This window comes from Salvelinus namaycush, chromosome 7 (assembly GCF_016432855.1).
Source record: "Salvelinus namaycush isolate Seneca chromosome 7, SaNama_1.0, whole genome shotgun sequence".
Taxonomy (NCBI): Eukaryota; Metazoa; Chordata; class Actinopteri; order Salmoniformes; family Salmonidae; genus Salvelinus; species Salvelinus namaycush.
The window spans coordinates 42,982,262-42,991,920 of NC_052313.1; positions in this window are offsets into that span (position 1 = coordinate 42,982,262).

Sequence of the window (9,659 nt, forward strand, 5' to 3'; positions counted from 1 at the left end):
TAATTGACCATTTGGAAGACCCATTTGCGACCAAGCTTTAACTTCCTGACTGATGTCTTGAGATGTTTCTACAATATATCCACATAATTTTCCTGCCTCATGATGCCATCTATTTTGTGAAGTGCACCAGTCCCTCCTGTAGCAAAGTACCCCCATAACATGATGCTGTACCCCCGTGCTTCATGGTTGGGATGGTGTTCTTCGGCTTGCAAGCATCCCCCCTTTTCCTCCAAACATAACGATGGTCATTATGGCCAAACAGTTCTATTTTTGTTTCATCAGACCAGAGGACATTTCCCCAAAAAGTGCGATCTTTTCCCCATGTGCAGTTGCAAACCGTAGTCTGGCTTTTTTATGGCGGTTTTGGAGCAGTGTCTTCTTCCTTGCTGATCGGCCTTTCAGGTTATGTCAATATAGGACTCATTTTACTGTGGATATAGATACTTTAGTACCTGTTTCCTCCAGCATCTTCACAAGGTCCTTTGCTGTTGTTCTGGGATTGATTTGCACTTTTCGCACCAAAGTACGTTCATCTCTAGGAGACAGAACACGTCTTCTTCCTGAGCGGTATGATGGCTGCATGGTCCCATGGTGTTTATTCTTGCGTACTATTGATTGTACAGATGAACGTGGTACCTTCAGGCATTTGGAAATTGCTCCCAACGATGAACCAGACTTGTGGAGGTCTACAATTGTTTTTCTGAGGTCTTGGCTGATTTCTTTTGATTTTCCCATGATGTCAAGCAAAGAGGCACTGAGTTTGATGGTAGTCCTTGAAATACATCCACAGGTACTCCTCCAATTGACTCAAATTATGTCAATTAGTCAGAAGCTTCTAAAGCCATGACATAATTTTCTGGTATTTTCCAAGCTGTTTAAAGGCACATTGAACTTAGTGTATGTAAACTTCTGACCCACTGGAATTGTGATACAGTGAATGGTAAGTGAAATAATCTGTCTGTAAACAATTGTTGGAAAAATTACTTGTGTTATTCACAAAGTAGATGTCCTAACCGAGTTTCCAAAACTATAGTTTGCTTACAAGAAATTTGTGGAGTGGTTGAAAAACAGGTTTTAATGACTCCAAGGTAAGTGTATGTAAACTTCCGACTTCAACTGTACCTACTACCATACCCTGTTCATAAGCACTTAAATCTTTTGTCTTGCCCATTCAAATCAAATCAAATCAAATGTATTTATATAGCCCTTCGTACATCAGCTGATATCTCAAAGTGCTGTACAGAAACCCAGCCTAAAACCCCAAACAGCAAGCAATGCAGGTGTAGAAGCACGGTGGCTAGGAAAAACTCCCTAGAAAGGCCAAAACCTAGGAAGAAACCTAGAGAGGAACCAGGCTATGAGGGGTGGCCAGTCCTCTTCTGGCTGTGCCGGGTGGAGATCATAACAGAACATGGCCAAGATGTTCAAATGTTCATAAATGACCAGCATGGTCAAATAATAATAATCACAGTAGTTATCGAGGGTGCTGCAAGTCAGCACCTCAGGAGTAAATGTCAGTTGGCTTTTTTAGCACGTCCGGTGAACAGGTCAGGGTTCCATAGCCGCAGGCAGAACAGTTGAAACTGGAGCAGCAGCAAGGCCAGGTGGACTGGGGACAGCAAGGAGTCATCATGCCAGGTATTCCTGACGCATGGTCCTAGGGCTCAGGTCCTCCGAGAGAGAGAAAGAAAGAGAGAGAAGGAGAGAATTAGAGAGAGCATACTTAAATTCACACAGGACACCGGATAAGACAGGAGAAGTCCTCCAGATATAACAAACTGACCCTAGCCCCCCGACACATTAACTACTGCAGCATAAATACTGGAGGCTGAGACAGGAGGGGTCAGGAGACACTGTGGCCCCATCCGATGATACCCCCGGACAGGGCCAAACAGGAAGGATATAACCCCACCCACTTTGCCAAAGCACAGCCCCCACACCACTAGAGGGAAATCTTCAACCACCAACTTACCATCCTGAGACAAGGCCGAGTATAGCCCACAAAGATCTCCACCACGGCACAAACCAAGGGGGGGCGCCAACCCATTCACCCTCCTGAATGGCACGCATGCACAATCCATGTTTCAATTGTGTCAAGGACTGAAGTGGATTTAACAAGTGACATCAATAAGGGATCATAGCTTGGTCAGTCATGGAAAGAGCAGGTGTTCTTCACATCTACGGGATCGGTGTCCCTAAACCGGGACGGTTGTTGCTAACGTGCGCTAATGTGTTTGGAATGACGTTGTAAGTAACAGCCAACTTTCCAGGACATAGACATGTCTTATATAGGCAGAAAGCTTACATTCTTGTTAATCTAACTGTACTGTTGAATTTACAGTAGCTATTACACTGATAAAAGACAATTTTATTTTTTGAGGAGAGTGCACAACAACAAAATGCTTTTATCACGGAAACTGGTTTGATACATTCACCTCTGAAGGTAAATAATGTACTTACATTCAGTAATCTTGCTCTATTTTGTCATCCTGAGGGTCCCAGAGATAAAAGGTAGCATAGTTTTGTTTGATAAAATCAATTTTTATATTGAAATGTAGGAACTAGGTTCTACAGTTTGAACCCCTGCTGAGTTCAGTTCACGTAACAGTGTTGACCTTAAAATTTGGGACAGATGTAAATGAATCGGGGCAGCAGGTAGCCTAGTGGTTAAAGCGTTGGGTTAGTATCCGAGAGGGTGTTGGATTGAATCCCGAGCTGACAGGCTAAAAATCAGTTGTTCTGCCCCTGAACAAGGCAGTTAACCCACTGTTCACTGGTAGGCTGTCATTGTAAATAAGAAATTGTTCTTAACTGACTTGCCTAGTTAAATAAAGTAAAAAAATCACTAATCACATGAAATAAATGATCTTCAGACATGACCGTCAAAGCAACAAAATATCTAGGGCTTTACAATGAAGGTGACATGTTGGGGTTAAATTGGTTCAAATCTTCCTAGACGTCATAATGCTGAATTGTTTTCTCATATTATAAATCTGATTTATTGAATTATCCATGTTGTCTATATTAAATGGCACTTCATTTAATATAACAGGCTGTTAAATATTGGTGCACAATTTCTACTTTAAAAAATCAATGGACACAAAAAAGCACTCTTTTCATGGAACGACCTGTCTAGTATGCGGCTCTCTTTATCACAACATTCCACATCCACCACGTCCAGGATCACATACCGCATACCACATTCATTGCTGATTTGTTCCAGAAAATGCAAACGATTTTGCCACCAACCACTGTAAAGTTGTACCAGATACATATTATACAATGCAAGATAAATCCCCAAATCGAATCAGTCCTGGATAACATTAGATTCTCTTCACATCCAAATAACCTTCAGTGAACCTGATTTGTTTAGCAATAAGATCAAGCCTGCCTTCCCACAGTCTGTAAAGCCAAGACAACGTGGACATATATATATGAAACAATATTCAGTAAAATCGATTCAAGTCTTCTCATTGAAATGATACAGTAATAAACCAAACAAATAATTGATCAAATGTATGACAGATGTGCGATACAACTGAGCTTCACACACAGCGAAAATGTCAGGAGGGGTTGCGGTGATCGAGGTGGCAGTGACTCGGTGAGGCAGTGCGGTGACATTGTGGATGGATTAATGCAGTGCTGGGAGGCACGCAGCCCCCTTTTGCTATCATGACCTTGTCGACTGACTGCCACTCCACTCGGCCCTCGGAGGGGTTACTGCTCCTTAGGTAGGGCCTCAGCCGTGTCTGTCAGTCCCAAATCCTGCTTCCTTTCTGGGCTGCTTCATGTAGCTGTCTGTCTGTCAGACTCTGGGGATCGGAGAAAGCACGTTGTAATGCTCTATGACAGAAGACTGTTAAGACTGATTGAAACTTGGCCAGGAGAACGTTGAGGAGTTGATGTGACATGTCATCCTGGAACGATAGATTAGGGACCCTGTACAATCAACCTTATAGGTACAATCTTGGATGCGGTTTTTTTTCTCAGCAAAATGCCAGGCCCACCACATACAGCTAAGTTTAGGGACTCTGTTCAAACAATCTTTTAGGAAAGGAAAGGCCTTTCCCTCCAGGGATCCCGCCGCACTGGAAAGGTTTGAAGGACTGGTCTGGTGACACATATTGAAAGTACCTGACTATATGGAAAAGCAGTGCTTTTGAATGAAAGTCCTGCTCACCAATATGGCGCTAATAGGCCTCCCATATTTTGACATAAAACATGAGATAGCGCTTAAACACTTGACACGAAAACCCAATTAAGATCAGTTAGAAAGCACATAGTATGGGCTTTTACAACATATATAACGAAATGTTCTACTCTATGATAACCTTGTTTTAATTACGCATTTACATGGCCAACTCACAACCGCTCTCCCTCTCTTCGGTGCGTCGTTTAAACCAGCCCCCATAGTCAAGGCCATTTGTTCGGCATAGCGATCGCTTTGAACTTGCAGGGAAATGTTATGCAAAAATCTTCTGCTTTGAAGCGGAGCAAAGTGCGCTTATTGAACAATTAGCATAGTTATTCTGGTCCTAATCATCCGGAGACTACAGCTGGCAAGAGGGGGTTTAAAATAGAATAAAACATACATTTTACAAGCTGAATCTTAATACCTGATTACATGCCCTAAAGTAAATGCATTGATTACTGTGGTGTTCCCAAAATTACCCCATTGGGGGAAATGACTGTCTCTCTAAAGTCACTTTTAGGCGTTCCTGTAGAGCAACTGGTTAGAATAAAACCTTGCTTGTTGCACATCACTGTGGGAGAGAGTGGGTTCCATTGCACTTTTGGATGTAATCTCATCTTTATTGAAAACAGTCACAAAAGGTACATATTAACTTGTATTCATGTGTAAAACAGTGGTTATATAAGCTATTAGTGGATCATCAAATTTGACTAAACTATACAAAATCTAAAAACTATACAAGACAATACTCTCCCAACAGGGTATATCAACCTGTATTTACCAAATGACAGTTCAATACTGCATGATGGCTGACTGCCTTGGTGGATAAATGACTGCTATAGAAAAGAGGGAATTAGAGATCGGAGAGGGTGAGTGAGGGTAGGTAACAACATCTCCACCCCGCTGATTCTCAACACTGGGACCCCACAAGGGTGCGTTCTGAGCCCTCTCCTGTACTCCCTGTTCACCCACGACTGCGTGGCCATGCACGCCTCCAACTCAATTATCAAGTTTGCGGACGACACTACAGTGGTAGGCTTGATTACCAACAACGACGAGACGGCCTACAGGGAGGAGGTGAGGGCCCTCGGAGTGTGGTGTCAGGAAAATAACCTCACACTCAACGTCAACAAAACAAAAGAGATGATTGTGGACTTCAGGAAACAGCTGAGGGAGCACCCCCCTATCCACATCGACGGGACAGTAGTGGAGAGGGTAGTAAGTTTTAAGTTCCTCGGCGTACACATCACGGACAAACTGAATTGGTCCACCCACACAGACAGCGTTGTGAAGAAGGCACAGCAGCGCCTCCTCAACCTCAGGAGGCTGAAGAAATTCGGCTTGTCACCAAAAGCACTCACAAACTTCTACAGATGCACAATCGAGAGCATCCTGTCGGGCTGTATCACCGCCTGGTACGGCAACTGCTCCGCTCACAACCGTAAGGCTCTCCAGAGGGTAGTGAGGTCTGCACAACGCATCACTGGGGGCAAACTACCTGCCCTCCAGGACACCTACACCACCCGATGTCACAGGAAGGCCATAAAGATCATCAAGGACAACAACCACCTGAGCCACTGCCTGTTCACCCCGCTATCATCCAGAAGGTGAGGTCAGTACAGGTGCATCAAAGCAGGGACCGAGAGACTGAAAAACCGCTTCTATCTCAAGGCCATCAGACTGTTAAACAGTCACCACTAACATCGAGTGGCTGCTGCCAACATACTGACACAACTCCAGCTCACTTTAATAATGGAAATTGATCAAAAATGTATCACTAGCCACTTTAAACAATGCCACTTAATATAATGTATATGTATATACTGTACTCTATATCATCTACTGCATCTTGCCATCTTTATGTAATACATGTATCACTAGCCACTTTAAACTATGCACTTTTATGTTTACATACCCTACATTACTCATCTCATATGTATATACTGTACTCGATACCATCTACTGCATCTTGCCTATGCCGTTCTGTACCATCACTCATTCATATATCTTTATGTACATATTCTTTATCCCTTTACACTTGTGTGTATAAGGTAGTAGTTGTGGAATTGTTAGGTTAGATTACTCGTTGCTTATTACTGCATTGTCGGAACTAGAAGCACAAGCATTTCGCTACACTCGCATTAACATCTGCTAACCATGTGTATGTGACAAATAAAATTTGATTTGATTTGATTTGGATGTTAGCTAGTCCTCTCACTACAGCTGTTGCAGAGAGGGGGGATAGGAGTCAGGATGTTAATATGTCCTGTGTGGCTCAGTTGGTAGAGGATGGCAAATGCAACACCAGGGTTGTGGGATCGATTCCCACGGGGGACCAGTACAAGCAAATATAAAAATGTATGCACTCACTACTGCATGTTGCTCTGGATAAGAGCATCTGCAAAACAACTAAAATGTAAAAAAATGTTAGTCCTCTCATTTTAGTTTGTTTATGCGTTCCATATAAATTAGATGTTTTTTTCTTCTTCGTTCCCCTTCTCTGAGAGTGACTCATGCAAGCTGTAGATCATTTTTAGAACATCACAACCCATTAGTGTCACGGAAAACTACGCCCACCTGTCATTGACTGGCTAAAGAAGCACAGACATTCAGAAAGGTCTTTCGAGTAGAGTGAGCTTCGGATGCGTATTGACTACAAATGGTGTGCAAATGGATGGTGGACAGTCAGTCAGAATATAAGAGAATACCCAGGGCCGTGATTATCAGAGCTCTGCTGCTGATGCTGAAATGGGTGCATCCGAGTTGACGTGTTCTGTTTTTATGAGTGCTAAGCTATTGCTGAGGATGACCTTGAGGGGGGGCTGAAAAGTGTGTGTGCGTCTGTGTGTCTGAAGAGTCTTTGGGTGTGTGTGTGTGTGTGTGCGCGTGTGCGTGCATGTGTGACAGTGTGTGTGTCCAGTTTTTACAGCTTCTATCTATCCTCTTTTACATAAGCCGGCCATGTTTGGACTACATACTCTTGTAGTCACGGCAACACAGGCAAACCGATGAGAAGTGCAGACAGAATCCCTCATCATCTTTGGAGAGACAATTCAAAAACATATATTGTTGTTCTACACTCCTAGAAAGAAGGGTTCCAAAAGGGTTCTGCCTGTGTCCCCATAGGAGAGAGCCTTTTTGGTTCCAGGTAGAACTCTTTTGGGTCCCAATGTAGAACCCTCTGTGGAAAGGGTTCTACATGGAACTCAAAAGGGGTTCTTCAAAGGGTTCTCCTATGGGGACAGCCGATTAATCCTTTTTGGTTCGAGATAGAACCTTTTTTTCTAAGCGTTTACATGCTCTTCTATTTACCTATCATTGTTCTTTCAGGTTACCAAGGACAAGGTCTACGGTATGTTGGGTTGAGCCATTGTCAGTTATCTGGGTGCCTTAGGTAAGTCAACTATATTGTTAGCAGAGTAGTACAAACAGCCATTGAAATTGTACCGTTTGAAAAAACTGTTTACAATTCACATGTTCTTCATTTTGACAACTCATCATAGAGACATAGTTGTTAAATTACAGTTAATATCTCTCTCTCCGGTCCAGTGACCTGTGATAGCTCGGTTTCATATTCACTACATAAAGCCTGATGTTTGCGAACAGTTAACTCATCACTTCTTATCAGAGCGTATCTCCTGTAACTGAGATGAATTACAAGAGATCCCTCGTCACCAAAATTAGCGAGCTCAAATTATAAGTGATACATCAGCTATATATGCCAAATACGGCACAGCCATGACGGCATAAATCGCCGTTGTTTTCTCTGTCCTACTTTCTTTCGCTGCAGCAGATAGAAAACAAGTCTTGCGACGCAGTCAGTAATCGTGTTGTCTGCCTCTGTGCTGGTGTGCCAGAGCCTGGTGCTCACACAGAGGGAGATGTACCTTCAATTATTGATTGCAGCTATTACCGACCAAACCTCTGCTGGGTTATTTTGGAACCAACATGGGATAAACAGGCTGCAGCCTCCAAAGGACCCACAAGACCAGCTTGTTGTTTTTGAAGACATTAGCATTGAAGATTTGAGCTCAGAGTGCCACCCTGACACCTGTCTAGTAATGCATTAGCACCTTGAAACATTTTTTCCCCCCAGAAGATAGCTACATTTTCATGGGTTTCTCACTCAAAGGCAAGCAGCTAGGTGCCAGGGCTCTGCCTCGCAGTAGTTATATATGCTCCGGCAAACACAGGCCTAGTGGCATCAGATATATGGCTTTTCTTCCTTTCCTAACTTAGGAAGCAAATGCTCCATTTTAACGCTCCATTTTAGGCAATATTGTATCCATTTTTTTACTTTCTTACTCCTAGTTGCAAGGGTTTGTTTAAGTCATGGTAGGAGATAGACTGTAGCAATTTAGACGCTCTCGTAGAGGATAATAAATGATTTATTTATTTATGGTTAATAAATGATTTACTTATGATAGAACAAATTAGTTTCTTTGAATGCCAAACAACAACAGTTCCAGTCCATGAGGTAGCCTGGGTTTTTTAATTTTGCAGTTTATTATAGTTTAAGAGCTTCAATCTAGGTTTTTTAAAGGATGGGCTGGCTGGCCTGCCTGCTCTGCCCTGTATCCTCTGATGAACGGTGAATTGCAGGTTCGGTTCCCATAGGCTACCGTACCATCTGTTGTTCAGCCGTGGTGTGGAGTGGAATGGGGGATGGGGACTGTACTACATTTTGCCTGCCATCAGTTCAGGTCCAGCTTAGCACAGCACACACCCAACTCCAGTATGCCTATTAGGTGTGCACTGTGGTGTGAAACAAGCTTTTGCACCTGTCGAAGTGATGCTCCCCAACACCCCCCTGGGACGCGCCAAGGTGAGAGTCTCTCAGAGTCCCCCGGGAGTGAGCTCGCTCACAAAGAAAACATTTGGAACAGATGTGTTAAGTTCTTTCTTTCGACCTCTTCTCCCCGCCTCCTTTGCCACCGCCAAGCACGTTGTACTCCTCTAGCCTACTACTTCCCTGAGTCAAGGAGTTTTGTCTATGTCTAGGCTACCGCAGCAAGGTACCACCAGGCTACTGTTACGGGGCTCTCTAGCCCACCACCAAGCTCATCATGCAGTCATGATACACCACATATCTCTGACCCTGATGCCATCTTTGACTTGTTTAATCATTGAAAACAAAAGGCAAAATGGTTCAAAAGGAATTCCGGATGGGTCAGTCCCCTCCAATCCATTTCTCTTTTTCTTCTCGCCAGACTGCTGGAGTAATGAGGAATATTAGTGGCTGTTCCAGATAAAAGGAGAACACTCAGACAGCATTTAAGATCCCTATCTCATTGACGAGGGTTAGGGAGAAGGGTTGAGCCCAGATCTGGGATCAGAGATAAAGCTTCAGCTTTGATCTGGGGATGGGTCTGAATTCTCTAATCTCTAGCACCAGTCATGGAACGAGTTAGCCATTTAGCGACCACCCCCACTCACAACACAAGATTCACGCCATGTTCCATTATAC